Source organism: Hemicordylus capensis, chromosome 4 (assembly GCF_027244095.1).
Source record: "Hemicordylus capensis ecotype Gifberg chromosome 4, rHemCap1.1.pri, whole genome shotgun sequence".
In the NCBI taxonomy this organism is placed as follows: Eukaryota; Metazoa; Chordata; class Lepidosauria; order Squamata; family Cordylidae; genus Hemicordylus; species Hemicordylus capensis.
Window position 1 is genome coordinate 67,520,764 of NC_069660.1, and position 21,019 is coordinate 67,541,782.

Consider the following 21,019-nt stretch of genomic DNA (forward strand, 5'->3'; position numbering starts at 1 on the left):
ATGAAACTTACTGGTTGGAAGATGTTCTTGATTTTAGAGGAGAGGAATCTATCTATCTATCTATCTATCTATCTATCTATCTATCTATCTATCTATCAGGATAGTGGGTAGGGGTCTGTGAAGAGAGGGGTTGTGAAGGGGACTGGGGCCCCTTCCGAGGAAGGGGGCTGCTGTTGTGTGAATTAGATGAGGAAACAGGATGAACAAGATCTGTCATCTCAGGAAGGGAGAGAGAGAAGGGAGGGAAAGAAAGACAGAGGGGAGCCTGTCAGTGGCCTGAGAGGAATGAGCTAGCATGGCAGCACCTGTTGGCAGCAAGGAAGGGCCCAGTCAACCACTACTGCTGTTTGGGGCTATCAAGGCCATTGTTGGAGGGAGGCAGGCAGGTAAGGACAAGCCCGGGCCTGTCAGCGGCCTGAGGGAATGAGTGGCTATGATGGTGGCAGCAGCAAGTGGTTGGCACCAGTCAACCTGTGCTGCTACTGCTGCTCCTATGGGGAGGAGCAGGAGTGGGGCTCGGATGAGGGTGGGGAGGTCTCTGGGGATAGGGGCTGCAACTTGGCCAATAGGCATCAGCAATGCTGCAGCCAGGACCAAGAGGGGTGAGGGAGATGAAGGCAAATGGATGGAGGAAGAGGAGCAGGAATGTGGCTCAGGTGAGGGTGGAGAGATCTCGGAGGTGAGGGGGGTTGTGGCAGGTGGTGAGGGGAGCAATCAAGTACTAGGACACAGATGCTCTGCGCAGGTTAATCTAGTATAAATGACATCACATGACTAGTGTATCCAAATGGAAGCACTGAATGCCTAAATGGTTTCTTTGATCACAGAGATAATTTATTGTAAGATAGATACTTGGACTTTCTCTCTCACTTTTATTTATCTGTTGCAACTTCTAGGCCAGCTTCTAGGGATGTGCAAATTGATTCGGGTACAAATCAATTTGTACCCGAATCCAGCTGATTTGGGTGATTTGGAGACTAAACAAATCATCTCTGTGGTCCAATAGCTAGATTCGGGTACAAATCGAATCACACCTGTTTCGATTTGAATCTATTTGAGATTCTGATCCATCCTATTACTTTCCCCAGATTCCCAGATTTCATTTAAAAAAAAAAAAAAAGCTAAGCTTTTGTGCTAAGCTTTTTTGTAGCTAAACTTTTGTGCTAAGCTTTTTTGTATCTCCCTTGTAGAAGTGGAGTTATGGACCAAAATATGTGGTCACTATTTTTCAAGTGTTTGGATTCTTCGGTGAATAATAACGTTCCCTCAATAAATCCCTATGAGGATTCATTACATACTTTCATTTCTTCTATTCATTTTGACTGTCTTTTTGACAGTACCAACTGTCAACTGCCATGCGCCAACTACGCCCACTCCCACCCGCAAGGCAGTGGGGTACTACTCAGTTTATGTTCTAGGATTTTTTTCAATTGTTTAGGCTCTTGGGTGTCTAATAACCTTTCCTCATAATGAATCCCTATGAGGATTCATTACACACCAAAGAGTCTAAACACCTCAACAATTCCTAAAATATAAACTGAGTACCCAGTGGGTTGCGGGGTAGTTGGAACATGGGATGCCACTTATTTCCTACCTCCACCTGCAAAGCTCTCTCTCTCTATCCATTCAGTCGTGTCCGACTCTCGGTCACTCTATGGATCACTGCACTCCATGCTGTCCTATATTGGACAGCTTCCTTTGTCCACCATGGTCATTCCAGTGTCATTTTTAATAATATCCAGCCACCAAATACAAGGCCATCCCTGTCTCCTTCTCCCACTGATCATTCCCAACATAATTGTCTTGCAAAGCAGTGAGGTCAAAATGAACAGAAGAAATGAAGGTGTATAATGAAGACACCAAAGAAACTAAACACTTCAAAAACACCTAAAAAATAAACTTAGTACCCCAGTGTGTGTGTGTGTGTGTAGTTGACACATGGCAGTTGACAGTTGGCACTGTCCAATGATAGTCAAAATGAACAGAAGAAAGGAAGGCGTATAATGAATCCTCATAGGGATTCACTATGAGGAAAAGTTTTATTAACTTAACAGCAAAAAAATACAAACACTTGAAAAATAATGACTGCACATTTTGCTCCGTAATTCCACTTCTGCAAGGGCTAGAGCTTAGCTTCCCCCCCCTTCAATAAAAGCTGGGGGTCCGTGTTAGAGTTAGAATATGGCAACTTCGAATCCCCATTGTATCCTATGGTAATCAGTAAAAACTTTAAAAATTCAATAAAAATCAACCAAGTGTCCCACTGCCTTGAAATTTGGGTTGTAGGTGGCACTCATGGGGACCTACCCACCAACCAAATTTGGTGCCCCTAGAATCTTGTTAAGTAGTCTGAATCCAAATCGAATCAAAGCAAATACAAATCAAATCAGGGGCACAAATCAAATCAAAAAAATTGATTTGTGCACATCCCTACCAGCTTCCTCTCCTGCATTTCAACAGCACTCAAGTTCTGTGCTTCTTTCTGTGATCACTAAATGCACTTGAAGCGGGATATAACTCTCATTTCCCTTGATGATACTTGGTATTTGTAGAGCACTTCAGTGTGTTGAGTGCCTTCACACTATCTCTGTCATCCTGACAATTATCCTCCTAAGGTAAACCAGTATTATTTCCATATTGCTGATAAGAGGGCTGAGGAAGAGTAGCGGCCTTTAGTCCTTTAATGAGTTAATGGCTAAGGTGAGATTGGAGGGGGAGACTTCCAGCTAACCTTTTTGGCCCCTACACTATATCTGCTCTTCACTTTGTTATGGCTAGCCAAATAATTTATATTTGTCTATAGTGTTTTACAAGCTTTTATGAGCCAAACAGGTCTTTGCAACCAAGGAGAACAAAATATTTATTACACCGCTTTCTTGAATATATGAATGGATCACATGCAAATCTATCCCAAATTTCCAAAAGCATTGTTTCTTTTTTGATGATCATGCAAAGAGCAGAGATGAATTCTTGCCACTAGAACTTCAAATGAACTGGCTTGGCAACAGCCTGGTTTATTTCCTTCTATTGTCAATTGGTCAGAAAAAGTGCATGTGAAACAAGGTTTCAAGAACTGACTGTCCAAAAAGCTTTGGAAAGCAGTTGACTTCCTCATCATGCCATAATACAGTTTGTTTGAATATAGCTTAAAGCATTTCTGTACTAAAAGATCTAAGCTGCTGCTGCTGTTAATGCTTGTTAGGTGCATGCATTTTATTTTTCCTAGGTCCTATCTCTTAATAGCAGATGTCTCTTCTGAAATGATGCCTCTCCTTGTTTTGTCAAATGGTCAGGCACAGCTGGTGAGTTTCTTCCTTTAGGGTATTCATCAGACAAAAATGCTCAGTTCAATACGCATCTTCAGATGTTGACCTGACTAGATGTGGCAGGAGCTGTTGAAATACGAGGGGAGAATTCCATTAATCATGCCTCTTTTTATCATTTGCACCATAGGAATATGATAAATTGGTTATTCTCAAGCTTTTTGGATTGAAGGAACGCTCTGCTGAATCTTAATGATATTACTGTCAGTATGTTATGTTAAGTGCTCAAATTTGTGTTTTGAATTAGAAATTGTAACACAAAGCAGATGGTGGTCTGAAAGCACATGATGCAACAGCCTTGGTGAAGCTCAGCAGATCTGCATCAGCTCAGTGCTTGGATGGGAGATTACGTAGGAAACTCATACTCCACTTTGTGTTCCATCCTGGAAGAAAGGTGGGATGTAAGTAATGAGTAACGTCCCAAATAGTTCCATTTGTGGAAGGGGGAGCAGCTATTTTTGTAGCAGCCCTTTCCCTTTGCAGCCCTCTGTGTTCCTTCAAAATCTGCTTCTGAGGGTCCCCCAACAATCAGGGTCATCAGGGGCACAGAAGGAAGGGAGAGATCTGCAAAAATCAACTCTACCCCATGAGCAAACAAAATTTTTCCATTTATGGAAATACCAGTCAAGATGCTATCTATAATAAGTAGCTGGGAAACTGATCTGAAAGAAGGGCCATGCACTAGGTTGGTTCAACAGACCATTCCCTCCCTCCATTATCTATCTATCTATCTATCTATCTATCTATCTATCTATCAAATCTCTCACACACCTTTAATAGATGGTTCCCATTACAAATAAGACTTTGAAAAGGATAAAAGATGAGCAAACTTCTGTGAAGGAATACTCTTGAAAGACTTACTTTAAGTAAGGCATCACCCATTCTGACACTGAGCAGTCCTAGACCTGCTTAGCTTCAGCAGTGGCTGAATGATAAGCCCACAGACTGTTCTGAGATTAGTGTGTGTCATTTTCAGCAGCCAGTAGTTCCAGCTATATTATAGTGGAGTTAATGTGAACTGCATGAAGAATATACATGGATAAGAATTCTGCATATTGTCTGAGTAATATACAAAATTCTGCTAATATATACTGTGCACAGTCTGATGTCCCTTGGAGACTATAAGTGACATTCAGGCTACAGAATGCCCTGAGGATGGGGTGACTTTTGTTGACCTCCCCTTCCCTCTGAAACCAACTGTGATTATCACAAAATATGTACCCTGTGTGTGTCCAGTTCATGGATGTCCTGTATCCTCTCTAACATGGCCCTTAGAATACCAGTTGCAGGGGAGCAACAGCAGAAGAGGGGGCATGCCCTCACCTCTTGCCTGTGGGCTCCCCAGAGGCATCTGGTGGGCTACAGTGTGAAACAGGATGTTGGACTAGATAGGCCTTGGGGCTGATTCAGCAGTGCTGTTCTTATGTATGTTATGTGTGTATAACGGGACCTTTTGAGTGATGACATAACCTGTTGTTTGAGGTTCCATCGCTATTTCTGACCTATTTTGACATCAGTTTTGGTCATATTCTCTAACATGGAGAGCTATTTTGGTGATTTTATTCCTCTCATATTGAATGGCACAGTAAGAATTTCTGCTGCTTGCAGATGTTTTGTGTTATCTCTGGAACAGTGAGATGTTTTTTGGCCTTCCATGAAGAGGCCCAAGTCAAAAAAATATGGTGAGATCATCTGCATACGACTTAGTTAGCTCTAGCAACAAGGGAGTGGGGGAAACTATACAATTGCCTGTGTGTGTTCAGGGGCATACACAGAAATCTACAGACAGCTGCAGGCAGCATAACACAGAGAAAAGAGCATGCTTGCCACTGCCTCTATCTTGATGTGTTTGGTTTTTGTATTTTCCCCAGTTTGCCAATAAAAAGGGAATATAGGAAGGAAAGTCCTCTCCTTTAATTACCGTCTGGGAGGTCCTGCTCTCTCTCTACAAAGGCAGTCATATGTGATGTGAAACTATAACACGGAGTTCTGTCTAGGAACTCTAGGCCATACATACATTTGGGTGTTGCAATTTCCCTGGCCATACATACATTTGGGTGTTGCAATTTCCTGTGACCAGTTACAATATGAGTAAATATAACAGCTAGCTTCAAAGGCAGAGCAGCCATTGCTTGTCTCTGTATGCCTTGGTGCAGCCTGAAATCTGTGTTGTATCCAACACAGTCTCCATAACATTTCCTGTACTGCATTTTAAGACTATTTGAATTGGCCTTACCAAACATGTCTTCAAATATCTTTTACTCTTTTCTGTGCCACCTCCTATCTTTCTTTTGGTGGTTTTTACTGAAAAATTGTCCTTAGTTCTGGGGTCTCCAAATCTCTCTCACTAGTTTGTCATGTGGGAGGAAGGGAATTGGGAATGTACTCAGCCAGCAGCAGCTGCAGAGTTGCTTGTACTCCTTCCTCTACCAGGTGCTATTTCTGTTTCGCCTGGGCTTTGTCCTGAGCTATGAGCTAAGGCCTTTGCTCTTGGCCTGAAGCAAACAGCTGAGGCACGACAATCCTGACTCTTATTCTGAAGATCCTCTAGGCCTCTTTGCCCTGATGATTATGTAGAGATTGGAAAGCCCAGTTTGTGAGTATTAATGGAACCGCAAGCATTCATTGGAGCCCCATTTAACAGCACCAGTTGTGAAATAACTGGACACATGCAAACTGGACACATTTCTTTCTTCTTCAGAGCAGGCGTACATGTTGGACAAGTTTATTTCACAGTCCCTGTTTCTAATGCATTCCCATACCTGGCAGCAGATACCTTGGCTCCTTGCTTAGCCTTACAGGTTGAACTACATGGCAGGGTTGCTAGTCCATCAACCAAGGAAAAGGAAGACTAATATGTGTCTGATGGTTGACCAGTGCAGGGCAGTTTGTAATGTGCTAGTTGCTCTGAATAAAAAGGTATTACAACACTTGAATATCAACAAAGGAGCTTCCCCCCACCAAAATAAATTGTTTTTTTAAAGTTTAAATTGGGTGTGTGGGGGTGGGGGGTAGGATTCTGAATTCATGTTGAAAAAGTGGGGACTGATCCCTTATTTACCAGTAATGTGTGTTTGAGGCACACTTTTGTGTGATTTCATGTCTTAGTGTTTTGAAAGGACACGTCTCTATGACCCCCATTTATAAGTACTATCAAATGTATTTATTTAGAGCATTTGTATGCTGCAAAAACTTGTGTCTCTAGGCAGTTTACAAAACTTGACATACAAAATACAAACATTAAAACAAGCATTTGTTTCAGTTCCTTAATTTTTTTTTTTTAAAAAAACTTTAAAATAAATAAATAAAAATTTAACTTTAATGACATTCAAACTATGAGGAGGTGAGCATTCTGAATGGATATTAGCAGAATACAGCATATCCATCTATATGTGGATTAGTTCTTTAATTGCTTCTACAGTATGTCTATACCAGAATGGTATGTCTATGCTCATATCAATATTGCACTTTACTGCCTTCTGGTGGTTTCATCATTGCATTTCAGCCTACTCTCTAGAGCTATTGAGCAATGATAGCTTCACAGAATACAAACTTCTTCACAGAATATACCATCTGCGTATCTATCTATCAAATTTGTACACTACTCCTGTCCTTGGGTGATTTACAACAAAATTAAGAAAATGAAAATAAAAATGAAAACCCCAAAGCAATTTATTTATTTATTTTTGCATTTATATACCGCCTTTCGTTAAAAAGATAACCCCAAGGCGGTTTACAAAAGTTAAAAACATACAATAAAAAGACAATAAAAACATCATGTTAAAAGTATAAAAACATATAAAAACAGGCATAAAAACAATACAACAAATAAAAACACAGAGAGGCTGCAATAGAAAACGATCATGTAAAAGCCTGGGTAAAAAGCCAAGTCTTTAAAAGCTTTCTAAAAGCCGTGATGGAGTCCGAGGAACGAATGGCCACTGGGAGAGCATTCCAGAGTCTGGGGGCAGCAACAGAGAAGGCCCTGTCCCGAGTGCACGACAGCCGGGCCTCCCTCATTGTCGGCACCCAGAGCAGGGCCCCCTCAGATGTCCTTGTCAAGCGGGCAGCAACCCTTGGGAGCAGGCGGTCCCTCAAATACCCCGGGCCCAAACCGTTTAGGGCTTTAAAGGTCAAAACCAGCACCTTGAATTGGACCCGGAAACGAACCGGGAGCCAGTGCAGCTCTTTCAAAATGGGGGTGATATGTTCCCAACGGGCAGCTCCGGATAAAACCCTCGCTGCCGCGTTTTGCACTAGCTGCAGTTTCCGGATATTCTTCAAGGGCAGCCCCACATAGAGCGTGTTACAGTAATCCAGCCGCGACGTGACTAAGGCGTGGGTAACCGTGGCCAGATCTGCCTTCTCAAGAAAGGGACGCAGCTGGCGCACCAGCCGAAGCCGTGCAAAGGCACCCCTGGCCACCGCCTCCACCTGAGCTTCCAAAAGCAGAGCCGGGTCCAGTAGTACCCCCAAGCTGCGTACTTGCTCCTTCAAGGGGAGTGCATCCCCATCCAGAACCGGTAAAATCTCCTCATCCCGATTGGCTCTCCTACTGACCAACAGTACCTCCGTCTTATCCGGATTCAATTTCAGTTTGTTAGCCCACATCCAACCCATCACGGCCTCCAGCCCCTGATTAAGGACATCCACTGCCTCCCTAGGATCAGATGAGAAGGAGAGATAGAGCTGAGTGTCATCCGCATATTGCTGACAACTCAGTCCAAATCTCCGGATGACCTCTCCCAGCGGCTTCATGTAGATGTTAAACAGCATGGGGGACAAGACCGGTCCCTGCGGGACCCCACAGGCCAACGGCCACGGGGCCGAGCAGTAGTCCCCCAGCACCACCTTCTGAACCCTCCCCTCAAGAAAGGACCGAAACCACCGCAACGCAGTGCCTCCGATTCCCATACTCGAGAGGCGGCCCAGAAGGATACCATGGTCGATGGTATCGAACGCCGCCGAGAGGTCCAGCAGAACCAACAGGGACGCACTCCCCCTGTCTAGTTCCCGGCATAGGTCATCCACTAGAGCGACCAAGGCAGTCTCAGTCCCTTACCCGGGGCGTAAGCCAGATTGAAAAGGGTCCAGATAATCCGTATCATCCAAGACCCTCTGCAGCTGGGACGCCACCACACGCTCTATCACCTTGCCCAAAAAGGGGAGGTTAGACACAGGTCTATAGTTGTCCAGGTTGGAGGGATCAAGGGAGGGCTTTTTAAATAGAGGTCTTACCACCGCCTCCTTAAGGCATGATGGCATCCTGCCCTCCCTTAATGAAGGATTAACGATCATCTCCAGCCATCTGCCTGTCCCCTCCCTGGCAGCTTTTATTAGCCATGAAGGGCAAGGGTCAAGAGCGCACGAAGTCGCCCGCACACTGCCCAGGATCTTGTCCACATCCTCAGGCCGCACCAACCAAAAAGAATCCAACACAACGGGACCAGATGGTACCAAAGGCACGTCTGCCGGAACTGCCAAAACTCTGGAGTCCAGGTCAGCACGGATGCAAGCGACTTTATCTGCAAAGCGACAGGCAAACCAATCACAAAGAGCTGTAGATGGCTCCTCCCCCATTGTCTGGGGAGATGTGTGGAGCAAGGTTTTCACCACACGAAACAGCTCTGTTTGTCTGCACTGAGCAGACGCAATGGAGGCGGAGAAAAAGCATTTCTTCGCCGCCCCCACCGCCACGGCGTAGTCCCTAAAATGGGCTCTAGCCCGTGTTTGGTCAGATTCGTGATGACTCTTCCTCCAGCGTCCCTCCAGCTGTTGCCCGAGTTGCTTCATCGCCCTAAGCTCCGAGGAAAACCAAGGAGCCGAACGGGCTCCACCAAGCCGGAGAGGGCGTTTAGGAGCAACCGTGTCAACAGCCCGGGCCACCCCTCCATTCCAGAGATCAATCAAGGCCTCCACAGGGTCACCAGCTCTGGACACTGGAAACTCCCCGAGGGCCGTCTGAAATCCAAGCGGATCCATAAGCCTCCGGGGGCGGACCATCTTAATCGGCCCACCACCCCTGCAGAGGGCAGACGGAGCAGTCAAACTAAACCCCACCAGGTGATGATCTGTCCATGACAAGGGAGTGGTCTCAAATTCTCCCACCTCCAGATCATTTATTTCCCGGTCGGCAAAAACCAGATCCAGAGTGTGTCCCGCCATGTGGGTAGGGCCCGATACCAATTGAGACAGGCCCATGGTTGCCATGGAGGCCATGAAATCCTGAGCCGCACCAACTAGGGGGGCCTCAGCGTGGACATTAAAATCCCCCAAAACAATAAGCCTGGGGGAACCCAAGGCCACCTCCGAGACCACCCCCGCCAGCTCAGGTAGGGAGACTGAAGTGCAGCAGGGTGGTCGGTACACCAGCAGAATCCCCAGCCTATCTCGGAGGCCCACCCTCAAGGACAAACACTCGAAATTCTGAGATTGCCTGACCGGGCACCTGGAAACAGGGAGAGTCTCTCGAAAGATGACTGCAACGCCTCTTCCCCGACCCTCGAGGCGGGGCTGCTGCACGATCTGGAAACCTGGAGGACAAAGCTGAGAGATACCAACCCCGCCCAGCGCATCCAACCAGGTCTCCGTCACGCATACCAGGTCAGCACGCTCATCCACAATCAGATCGTGGATAAGAGATGTTTTTGTATTAAATGACCTGGCATTCAGCAGCAGCACCATAATCCTCGAAGGAGTGTTCACAGAGCTCCCTAGGGTCAGAGGGTTGGGAGAAGGGCCAGAAAAAGGAACAGGCCTCAATTGCCTGGACCGATTTCCCCTGCAACGGCCTGCCGAACTCCCACCGCCATACCTCCCTCTGCCCGCTACCCGTGATATTGCCGCCCCCACTCCAGACCCACTTTTTCGCTCTCCCAGGCACATCTCCCCAGACTAAACCACCACGGCTTCTTGGCTTAATAAAAAACCAGGACCAGACTTGCATGATCTCCTGCTAGCTTCTTGATTGTGGGAAGACAGATCTTCAGGGCGGAAGGAAAAGGTCTTCAGGGCCCCAGGCAGCTCGCCCCACGGCTGAGAGCCACAAGGACGAGAGCCCTTGTGCTCACGCCAAGAGGCTCACGCCCCTGGCCCAGCTTGAGCTTTAAAGCAGCAGAGTTAGCCCCATAGATCGCACACACCTGAAGAAAGGTGGGGCAGAAGCAAAAACACAGTCACTGCCAGCCCAAGATGTTCCCTCTTCCCTCCTCCTCCCTCTTCCCTAATTTAAAACTACAGTCAAGTTAAACGGCTTGGGTGAAAAAACAAGTATTTTAAAATCTTCTTAAAAGTTGTCAGAGATTAGGGATTAATATGAATCATGATTTGATCATCGATTTGCACCTTTTTAAAAGAGCGCAGGTCCATACCTGCCACTCCAGTGGTGCTTCCCCCCCAACTGCCCTCTTGTGGTGGCAGCCCGCACATGGCCTCTGTGCATGCATGGTGGCCATTTGCGTGATCAGCATGGTGGTTGCTGACCATGCAAATGGCTGTCAGACATGTGCGGAGGCCATGTGTGTACCACCGCCATGCAAGGACAGCTGGGGGGAGCGCCACTGGCTACCAGGAAGTGCGCCACCACAGCAGGAAGCTGTGGTGAGTGGCAGATGAGCAGGCATAGACCTGCTCTTCTTCCTTTTAAAGGTGCTCAGGCTGTGCTGCCAATTGGTGATCAGATCACAATTCGTGCACATCCCTATTGGAGATGGGGAGGCTCTTATTTCAGCAGGGAGTGCCTTCCAGAGTTTTGAGGCAGCCACCAGACAAGGCCCTGTGCAGCCACCAGATGGTCTGGTGGTAACTAGACAAACCTCTCCGGATGATCTCAGTGAGCTATGGGGCTCATGGCAAAGAAGTTGTTGTCTTAAATACCCATGGCCTAAGCTGTTTAGGGTTTTATAGGTTATAACCAGCACCTTGTATTTTGCCCATAACCTTATTGGTAGCTAGTGCAGTTCTTTTAGTATAGGAGTAATATGGTCTCTCTGATTTGACCCAGAGACCAGCCTAACTGCTGTATTCTGTACTAACTGCTGTTTCTGGGCTACTTACAAAGGCAGCCCCACACAGAGCACATTGTGGTAATCAAGTCTGGAGGTTACCAGCATAAGCACTACTGTTCTGAGGTGGTTTATCCAAAGAAATGGATGTGAGTGGCTTATCAGCTGAACCTGATAGAAAGCACCTGTGGTCTCTGCCTCAACCTGGGATACCAGGGAGAGGTTTGGATCCAGAAGCACTCCCAGACTACACACCTGCTCCTTCTGGGGAAGAAGGACCCCATCCAGAACAGGCAGATCAAAATTGCCTCCCGGGTTCTGGCCCTGCACAATAATTACCTCTGTCTTATAGTTGCAGTTTGTTATTCCTCATCCAGCCCATCACTGCTTCCAGGCAGGCATTTAGGAAGGTTATGCCTTCTTCTGATGATGTTGACATGGAGAAATAGATTTGAGTGTCATCAGCATACTGATACTACCCTGCATCAAATCTCCTGATGATCTCTCCCAGCGGTTTCATGTAGATGTTAAAAAGCATTGGAGAGACACTGGAGCCCGGGGGACGCCATATAAAAGTTCACATTTTGAAGAGCAACATTCTCCAAGGAACACCATCTGGAATCTGCCCGAAAGATAGGAGCGGAACCACTGCAAAGCAGTGCCTCCCACCCCAACTCTCTCATAAGGAACATTATCTGCTTCTCTAATTAATGTGCAGCATAATGTCACAGTTGGCTTTAACTCACAGGGACAATGACCTTTGCAAGGTTCTGAATTCCTCCCCTCAATAACTGGAAATTTTATATCTCACTCCTTCTGCCTTTTGAGATTTTTGCAGGCATAGCTCACACCATTGAAAGCATATCTTAGCCACATAGGAAGCTGCCTTATACCAAGTTAGACCATTGTTCCTTCTAGTTCAGTATTGTCTTTACACAGACTGGCAGCGGCAAGTTGCAGGCAGGAGCCTCTCTCAGCCTCATCTTGGAGATGCCAGGGAGGGAACTTGGAACTTTCTGCATGCAAGCATGCAGATGCGCTTCACAGAATGGCCCCATCCCCTGACAGGCTCAGACTGGGCCACCGGAGAGCAGGGCAAATTCCCGGTGCACCCCTCCCCTGTGTGCCCTGCTGCCATCTGAGTGTGAGCACCCCTCAGCCTGAGTCCCCTCCCACCTCCCTGGCTGCCGGTGCCTGCCTCTCTCTTGCAGGGCAGCCAGGGAATCTCGGCAGCCAGGCAGGCTGCTGCTCAGGCGCGTAACAACGATCGGGCAAGGGGAGACAGTTGTCTGGGGGCCCCACTGCCTGGAGGGGCCCCCCAGAGGCACCTCACGTGACTCCCCATTGCCCCCTGCCCAGCCCCAAGGCCCCTCAGCCACTTGCCCTCTTCGCCGTCTCTCCTGCTTGTTCTCCTGGCCAGCAATCCAGCAGCAGACAAGCTGCAAAGAGCTCCTTTTCTCCCGCCTCTCAGCTGATCGGCGGGTGGGCGGGGCTTCCACGGAGGCCTCCCTGTAGGCCTCTGTGAAGCCTGAACTCCAGTAGGGCCCAAGCCAGCCAGGAAGGAGGAGGCAGCCAGAGTGGCCACCACTGTTCTCTGCAGCAGAAGACCCCTTGCTGCCCTGCCCAGCCCAGCCTACTCATGCCAGGTAGAGTGTGAACTGCTTTTTGTGGTTACCTTCCCCGTCCCCACCCCCCACCCCCGGATATATAGGGATCTGCTTGCCATAGGGCTTTGATATGGGGGGTGGGACTGAGAAGTCTCTGAATATTTATTTTAAAACAGCTTGGAAAATTTGCTGGCTTAAAAAAAACTATCTAAAAAGTGCTATAAGTGGCTTGTTTCATGGCAGAAAATTACAAAAACTTCTGGAAGAAACAGTATTATATTTATTTTATTCATTCATTCATTCATTCATTCATTCATTTATAAATGCACTTATGTTCAAGTTGTTTTGCAACCCAGAAGGTCTGAGTGAGAACTGTGAAGCATGTCTTGTGCTTTTATTTTATTTTATTTTTCTTGTGTGTGAACTGCTCCCCAATAACTTGCAGGGACTTCAGGGTAAATCTGGCCATCATGTGAATGCAGCACTTCCATTCCAGAGGAGATGTGTGTTAAAGGGCTTTAAAAGCCTCCTGTGGAAAATCTCCTGGAATCAAACTTGACTGAATTTGTTCAGAATTCTGAGAAAACAGACATAGGCTCACCCTGCATGGTTGAAAGTCTCCTTTGCTAATCTGCAGCAAGGGGGCCATTTTAATCATTCATCTTTCTAGTGTGTTCTAGGCATTAAAAGTAAAACAAATGTATAGTACTCAATGTATATCACTATATATTGTGACGTGTGCGTGTGTGTATTCAGTGAAATGTATTTCCAGGCAGCATACTTATTTTGGAATATCAGACTTAAATCCTTGGGGGCCTGGGGTGTGCGGAGGCCCTGGACTTTGAGTGTGGGGGGGCCCCCATTTTAAAATCTCATCTCTGGGCCCACTCCAACCTTGCTACGCCCCTGCTGCTGCTGCTGCTCTCTCTGGCTCTATAAGATCCAGTTGATTGAGATACAGTGGTCCCTCGACTTACGAAGATAATCCGTTCCGAACGCACGTTCGTAGGTCGGAATTTTCGTAAGTCGAAAAGCGCATCCATGGAGGTCCGGAAACATTCGTAGGTCGAGGAAACCGCATCTAAAAATTGTAGGTCGAGGAAGCCGCATCTAAACCGGCAACGACGTCCGGTATTTTTTGTCGTTCGTATGTCGACATCTTCGGATGTCGAGTACTTCGTAAGTCGAGGGACCACTGTATACTCAGCCAGGCTTCCCTTCCTTCTCCCTGCTGCTCTGCTCAGTCTGCTGAGCACTATGCTCTCAAGATCGGGTAGGGGGAGGGCACCGGCCAAGGCTCCCTTCCTTTTCAGGTTTCCCTTCCTTCTCCCTGCTCTGTCTGCTGTCGTCGACTCAGGCAGCATTGAAAGGTGCATCTCTAGGTGCAGTACAGCGTTAATACACAGAGTAAAAACAATTAAAATCTCATGAGATAAATAAAAACAATCTCATAAGATAAACAAATTAAATAGTTTGAAATTAATGTCAGTTAAAAGCCTGAGAACAGGTGCATCTTGAGGGTCTTTTTAAAAGCAAACAGAGAGGGAAAGTAAATATCTTAGTCCTTCCTCCATCCCAGTTTTATGCAAACTGCTCTGAGAACTTCTCTTGTTAACAAATGGTCTATCTATATAAGTATTGCTGATCAGCTGCTCCTCAAGCCTCTTCAGTGACCAATCGGAAAGGGTTCAGGTGCACATGGGAGTCCTGAACTTCAATTAGCAGTTATTCCGGCTGAATTTTATTTATTTATTTTATTTTATTGTTAAATTTATATACCGCCTTTCATTAAAGCAATCCCAAGGCGGTTTACAGCAAAACATTTAAACACAAGATGGTAAAAAAGACACAATTAAAATATTAAGGGGAAAAAATTAAACAAATCTGATTAAAAATTTAAAACAAAAGCATAAAAGCAATACAGACTATAAAGAGCAGCAGCAGAGAATCAAATAAATGCCTGGGCAAAAAGCCAAGATTTTACACTTTTTCTAAAAGCTGTGATGGAGACCGAGGAGCGAATAGCCACCAGGAGAGCATTCCAGAGTCTGGGGGCAGCAACAGAGAAGGCCCTGTCCCGCGTGCACGACAACTGAGCCTCCCTCATTGTTGGCACCCAGAGCAGAGCCCCTGCAGATGACCTCGTCAAGCGGGCAGCAACCCTTGGGAGCAGGCGGTCCCTCAGGTATCCCGGGCCCAAACCGTTTAGGGCTTTAAAGGTCAAAACCAGCACCTTGAATTGGACCCGGAAACAAACTGGTAGCCAGTGCAGCTCTTTCAAAATGGGTATACAGGTGAAACTCGGAAAATTAGAATATCGTGCAAAAGTCCATTAATTTCAGTAATGCAAATTAAAAGGTGAAACTGATATATGAGACAGATGCATTACATGCAAAGCGAGATAAGTCAAGCCTTAATTTGTTATAATTGTGATGATCATGGCATACAGCTCATGAAAACCCCAAATCCACAATCTCAGAAAATTAGAATATTACATGGAACCAAGAAGACAAGGATTGAAGAATAGAACAATATCGGACCTCTGAAAAGTATACAGTGTACTGTGCTTGATTGGCCAGCAAACTCGCCTGACCTGACCTCATAGAGAATCTATGGGGCATTGCCAAGAGAAGGATGAGAGACATGAGACCAAACAATGCAGAATTGCTGAAGGCCGCTAATGAAGCATCCAGGTCTTCCATAATACCTCATCTGTGCCACAGGCTGATAGCATCCATGCCACGCCGCATTGAGGCAGTAATTGCTGCAAAAGGGGCCCAAACCAAGTACTGACTACATATGCATGCTTATACTTTTCAGAGGTCCGATATTGTTCTATTCTTCAATCCTTGTCTTCTTGGTTCCATGTAATATTCTAATTTTCTGAGATTGTGGATTTGGGGTTTTCATGAGCTGTACGCCATGATCATCACAATTATAACAAATTAAGGCTTGACTTATCTCGCTTTGCATGTAATGCATCTGTCTCATATATCAGTTTCACCATTTAATTTGCATTACTGAAATTAATGGACTTTTGCACGATATTCTAATTTTCCGAGTTTCACCTGTAATGTGCTCCCACCGGGCAGCTCCAGATAAAACCCTAGCTGCCACATTTTGCACTAGCTGCAGTTTCCGGATGTTCTTCAAGGGCAGCCCCACGTAGAGCGCGTTACAGTAATCCAGCTGCGACGTGACTAAGGCATGGGTAACTGTGGCCAGATCTGCCTTCTCGAGAAAGGGACACAGCTGGCGCACTAGCCAAAGCCATGCAAAGGCACCCCTGGCCACCGCCTCCACCTGAGCTACCAAAAGCAGAGCCAGGTCCAGTAGTACCCCCAAGCTGCGTGCTTGCTCCTTCAAGGGGAGTGCCACCACCTTCTAGACCCTCCCTCCAAGAAAGGACTGGAACCACTGCAACGCAGTACCTCCGATTCCCATACTCGAGAGGTGGCCCAGAAAGATACCATAGTCTATGGTATCGAACGCCGCCGAGAGGCCCAGCAGAACCAACAGGGACACACTCCCCCTGTCTAGTTCCCGGCATAGGTCATCCACTAGAGTGACCAAGGCAGTCTCAGTCCCATACCCGGGGCGGAAGCCAGATTGCAAAGGGTCCAGATAATCCGTATCATCTAAGACCCTCTGCAGCTGGGACGCCACCACATGCTCTATCACCTTGCCCAAAAAGGGCAGGTTAGAAACCGGTCTATAATTGGCCAGGTTGGATGACTCAAGGGAGGGCTTTTTTAATAATGGTCTTACCATAGCCTCCTTGAGGCACAATGGCATCTTGCCCTCCCTTAACGAGGCATTGATAATCACCTCCAACCATCTACCTGCCCCCTCCCTGGCAGCTTTTATTAGCCATTAAGGACAAGGGTCAAGAGCACACGATGTCACCCGCACACTGCCCAGGATCTTGTCCACATCCCTAGGCTGCACCAACTGAAAAGAATCCAACACAATAGGACCAGATGGTACCAGAGGCACGTCTGCCGGAACTGCCAAAACTCTGGAGTCCAAATCAGCACGGATGCGAGCGACTTTATCCGCAAAGTGACACGCAAATTTATCACAGCAGGCTGTGGATGGTTCCTCCCCCATTACCTGGGGGAATGTGTGCAGCAATGTCTTAGCTACACGAAACAGCTCCGCCGGTCTGCACTGAGCAGAAGCAATGGAGGCGGAGAAAAGGCATTTCTTCGCCACCCCCACTGCTACAGAGTAGTCCCTAAAATGGGCTCTAGCCCGTGTTCAGTCGGATTCGTCACAACTCTTCCTCTAGCGTTGTTCCAGCCATCGCCCGAGTTGTTTCATCGCCCTCAGCTCCGAGGAAAACCAAGGAGCCGAACGGGCTCCACCAAGCCGGAGAGGGCATTTAGGAGCAACCGTGTCAACAGCCCCGGCCATCTCTCCATTCCAGAGATCAACCAGGGCCTTGACAGGGTCACCAGCTCTGGACACTGGAAACTCCCTGAGGGCCTTCGGGAATCCAAGCGGATCCATAAGCCTCCAGGGGCGAACCATTCTAATCGGTCCACCACTCCTGCAGAGGGCAGATGGAGCAGTCAGACTAAACCCCACCAGATGATGATCTGTCCATGACAAGGGAGTTATCTCAGACTCCTCCACCTCCAGATCATTTATTCTCCGGTCGGCAAAAACCAGATCCAGAGTATGTCCCGCCATGTGGGTAGGGCCCAATACCAATTGAGACAGGCCCATGGTTGCCATGGAGGCCATGAAATCCTGAGCTGCACCCACTAGGGGGGCCTCAGCATGGACATTGAAATCTCCCAAGACAATAAGCTTGGGGGAACCCAAGGCCACCTCCGAGACCACCCCCACCAGCTCAGGGAGGGAGACTGAAGTGCAGCGTGGTGGTCAATACACCAACAGAATCCCCAGCCTATCTCGGAGTTCCACCCTCAAGGACAAACACTCGAAATTCTGAGATTGCCTGACCGGGCACCTGGAAATGGGGAGGGTCTCTCGATAGATGACCGCAATGCCCCCTCCCCGACCCTCCAGGTGGGGCTGCTGGACAATCATGAAACCTGGAGGACAGAGCTGAGAGAGACCAACCCCGCCCAGCTCATCCAACCAGGTCTCCGTCACACATACCAGGTCAGAATGCTCATCCACAATCAAATTGTGGATGAGAGATGTTTTAGCATTAACCAACCTGGCATTCAGCAGCAGCACCCTAATCCTCGCGGGAGTGTTCTCAGAGCTCCCAGGGGTCTCAGGGTTGGGAGAAGAGCTGGAAATAGGAACAGGCCTCAGTTGTCTGGACCGTTTTCCCCTGCAACGGCCAGCCCAACTCCCACCACCATATCTCCCTCTGCCTGCTACCAGTGGTATTGCTGCCCCCACACCAACACCACTTTCCTGATCTCCCAGACACATCCCTCAGTCCAAAACAACCACAGCTCCACTACTTAACAAAACCAGGTATTGAACAGTCTTATGCTGAATTCTGACCCAAGGCTGAGAGCCACAAGGAGAGAGTGCCAAGAGGCTTGCACCCGTGGCCCAGCCTGAGCTTTAAAGAAGCCCCATAGTTGATGCTGCTGTGGGGGAAGAAGAGGAAGAAAATAAAGGAAAAACACTCCAGGAAGGTATGGGGGGATTGTTGTCATTGGTGCTCCTGCTCAGAAGTCCACCAAACTTGCTGGGACTCTTCAACCCTCTGGCTACTGCAGTCCAAGGGCTGTTCTCCACTCAGCTGAGACCCACAAGGCCGAGAGCCCTTATGCTCTCACCCTTCAGTTTGCGCCCCTGGCTCAGCTGGTCTTAAATGGCACTGCAAGGGGTGGAATTACCTGCAAGGGGTGGAATTAGCCTGGGTGAGGCTTCCCCACCTCCCCCTGCTCTCTAATCAGTGCTCTTGCTCTAAGGATTGGGTGTGTCACTCGCACCTGATCTGAAGCAGCTTATGCGCAAATTCCCATGGTGTTGAAAAATTGGACCTGTTCACTGTAAGTGTGCACGTGCTACATTGCTGAGCAAAGCTGCTTGGCTATCAAGCCATTGGACTTAGTGGGGCTTGTTTCTGAGTAAATGTGTTTAGGATTGCAGAATTTGCAGTTAGGGAGTTCTTGTCTGGAGTGGTTCTGCTGTGTTTGGAAACCCCCCCCCCAATTGGGCCTCTTGAACCTCAATTTGGAGAAGTGCCATCTGCTAAGCCCCAAGGTAAGGGAGCCACTCTCAAGCCGCTGGTTGGCGGCTGGGAAGATGCTGAGCCTGGGCGCTTGTTTGCTTTGCTCCCTCAAAGCATCTTGTAAGGATGCAATAAGCGCTGGCTACTGCACTCGCTTTGAACATTCTGGACAGCCCACCTAAATCAAGTTGGAGCCTGTTTATGTTCAGCTCCAGGCCAGGACGATGTCTGAGAAGATAAAGTAGAAGCAACTGCTTTCCTCCTGGTAGAACTCTTGTGCTGGATGGCAAGCAGAAATGAAGTACAGCACCCATTTGAATCTCTGGAGTGGGACAAGTTCCTCTAGTTAGATTTCTGCTTCTTGCACACTACAGGAGCCCTGCCAGAAAAATGGCTGGCAATCCTAGGCAGCAAAGAAAATGTCCCAAAAATGCCCAGAATACATGTAGATGTATGCAAGCGAAGATGGGGCTTGTTTTTAGTAGGTTGGTTAGGAACTTGTATATGGAAATAATCTTTGGATCTTCTTTGGCCCAAGGTATTTAAGAGAAGGCCTTCTCTGGGGACAGGAATCCATCTTATTAATTTAAAATTAAGTCTCAGACTTGTAAATTGTATTTCCCACCCCCAGTTGCTCTGCTCCCTGAGAAGTGAAATATACAGGTTACTTTATGAATGGAGAGAGACAAATCCTTGTGTCTAAGAACACCAGTTTCTGACCCTTTACTGTAAAGAACACCACTGCAGCTAGACTAACTTATATTCAAAGCAAAAACAAGACCATTGCATCTCTAAGCTGGTGATAATCTAGGACTGGCCCACAGGGCAACAGGGCATTTTCCCAGTGTGCCCCACCCATGGGGTGCCCTTGTGCCCTGCCGCACTCAGCAGCAGTGAATACTCCCACCCTTAGGTACCCATTCTGCTCAAAACCTGGCACCCTCCCCACATATATTCCACCGCCCTCTCAGTGCCCCCAGTCTGGCCCTGTCCCCTGAGGGGAATATTTTACAGTGCTCAGACATGCAGTCTCCCATTCAGATGCAACCAGGATGGACCCTGCTTAGCAAAGAGGACAATTCAAGCTTGCTGCCACAAGACCAGCTCTCCTCCTCCATTCTTCAGGGCCATAAGGGCTAGAAATTTGGAAGGAAGGCAGTTCTCAAGAAGCTGAATTTCTCAGAGGCTATTCACACACGTGCACAAAACTGGGCTAAGGGAGCCCAACCCGGTTTTGCACATGTGTGTGAACCTCTGGGATTGGGCTGATCCCAGCAGCACCACAGTGGCAAACCCACCTCACTAGCCACCTTTAACCCTGTTTTTCTGACCATCTGGCCGCCACGGCTGATTACAGCTGCAGCTGCCAGACTGAGGGGAGCCCCATGATGCACTGCACACTTGCGTGGTGCACCATGGTATTTCTGGGGGCTGGAACGACACATCCTGGCCCCCCTCCTGCCTGGGCACGCGGGGAATTGTCTGAGCGCGTGGGAAGTGCACCCAGCAACGCCACATCAGTCATCTGCAGGGAAGGTAGGTTTAACCCGCCTTCCCCGCAGCCTGCTCTGGAGCCCTTCTCACTGCTCTTGAGAAGAGGCTCTCACTCAACAATCCATTCTGTACTTTGTCTTGCAGTGTACACACAAGCCTGACAGAGTTCATTTCATCAGCATGGCAGCAGATGTGGCCTGTTTTGTGACATTTAAATATGATAAAACAATAATAAATAGCATTTATATCATACATTTGAAGTGTTCAAAACCCTTCCCATGCTGTATTCAGTAAGACTTATGAGCTTTGCCAAAATAATCCATTTTAGCCATATAGTTGTACTATAAGTTATGTCCAAGAGATGAAAGGAATTAGATGAAAAGGTGTGTATTTTCCTTTTTATTCACATTTTATGGCATTAAA

The 21,019-nt window shown here is 47.5% G+C and overlaps 1 protein-coding gene across 1 annotated transcript in view; it reads left to right on the forward strand.

The window, feature by feature from the left end:
* Window positions 1-4,310: 4,310 nt before the first annotated feature.
* The window catches only part of KLHDC8A (kelch domain containing 8A), a 79,724-nt gene continuing 63,015 nt past the window's right edge, over window positions 4,311-21,019 (forward strand). The window contains exon 1 of the mRNA XM_053248245.1: window positions 4,311-5,919. The gene's annotated coding sequence lies outside the window, so the exon portion shown is untranslated. The remainder of the gene's footprint in view (window positions 5,920-21,019) is intronic.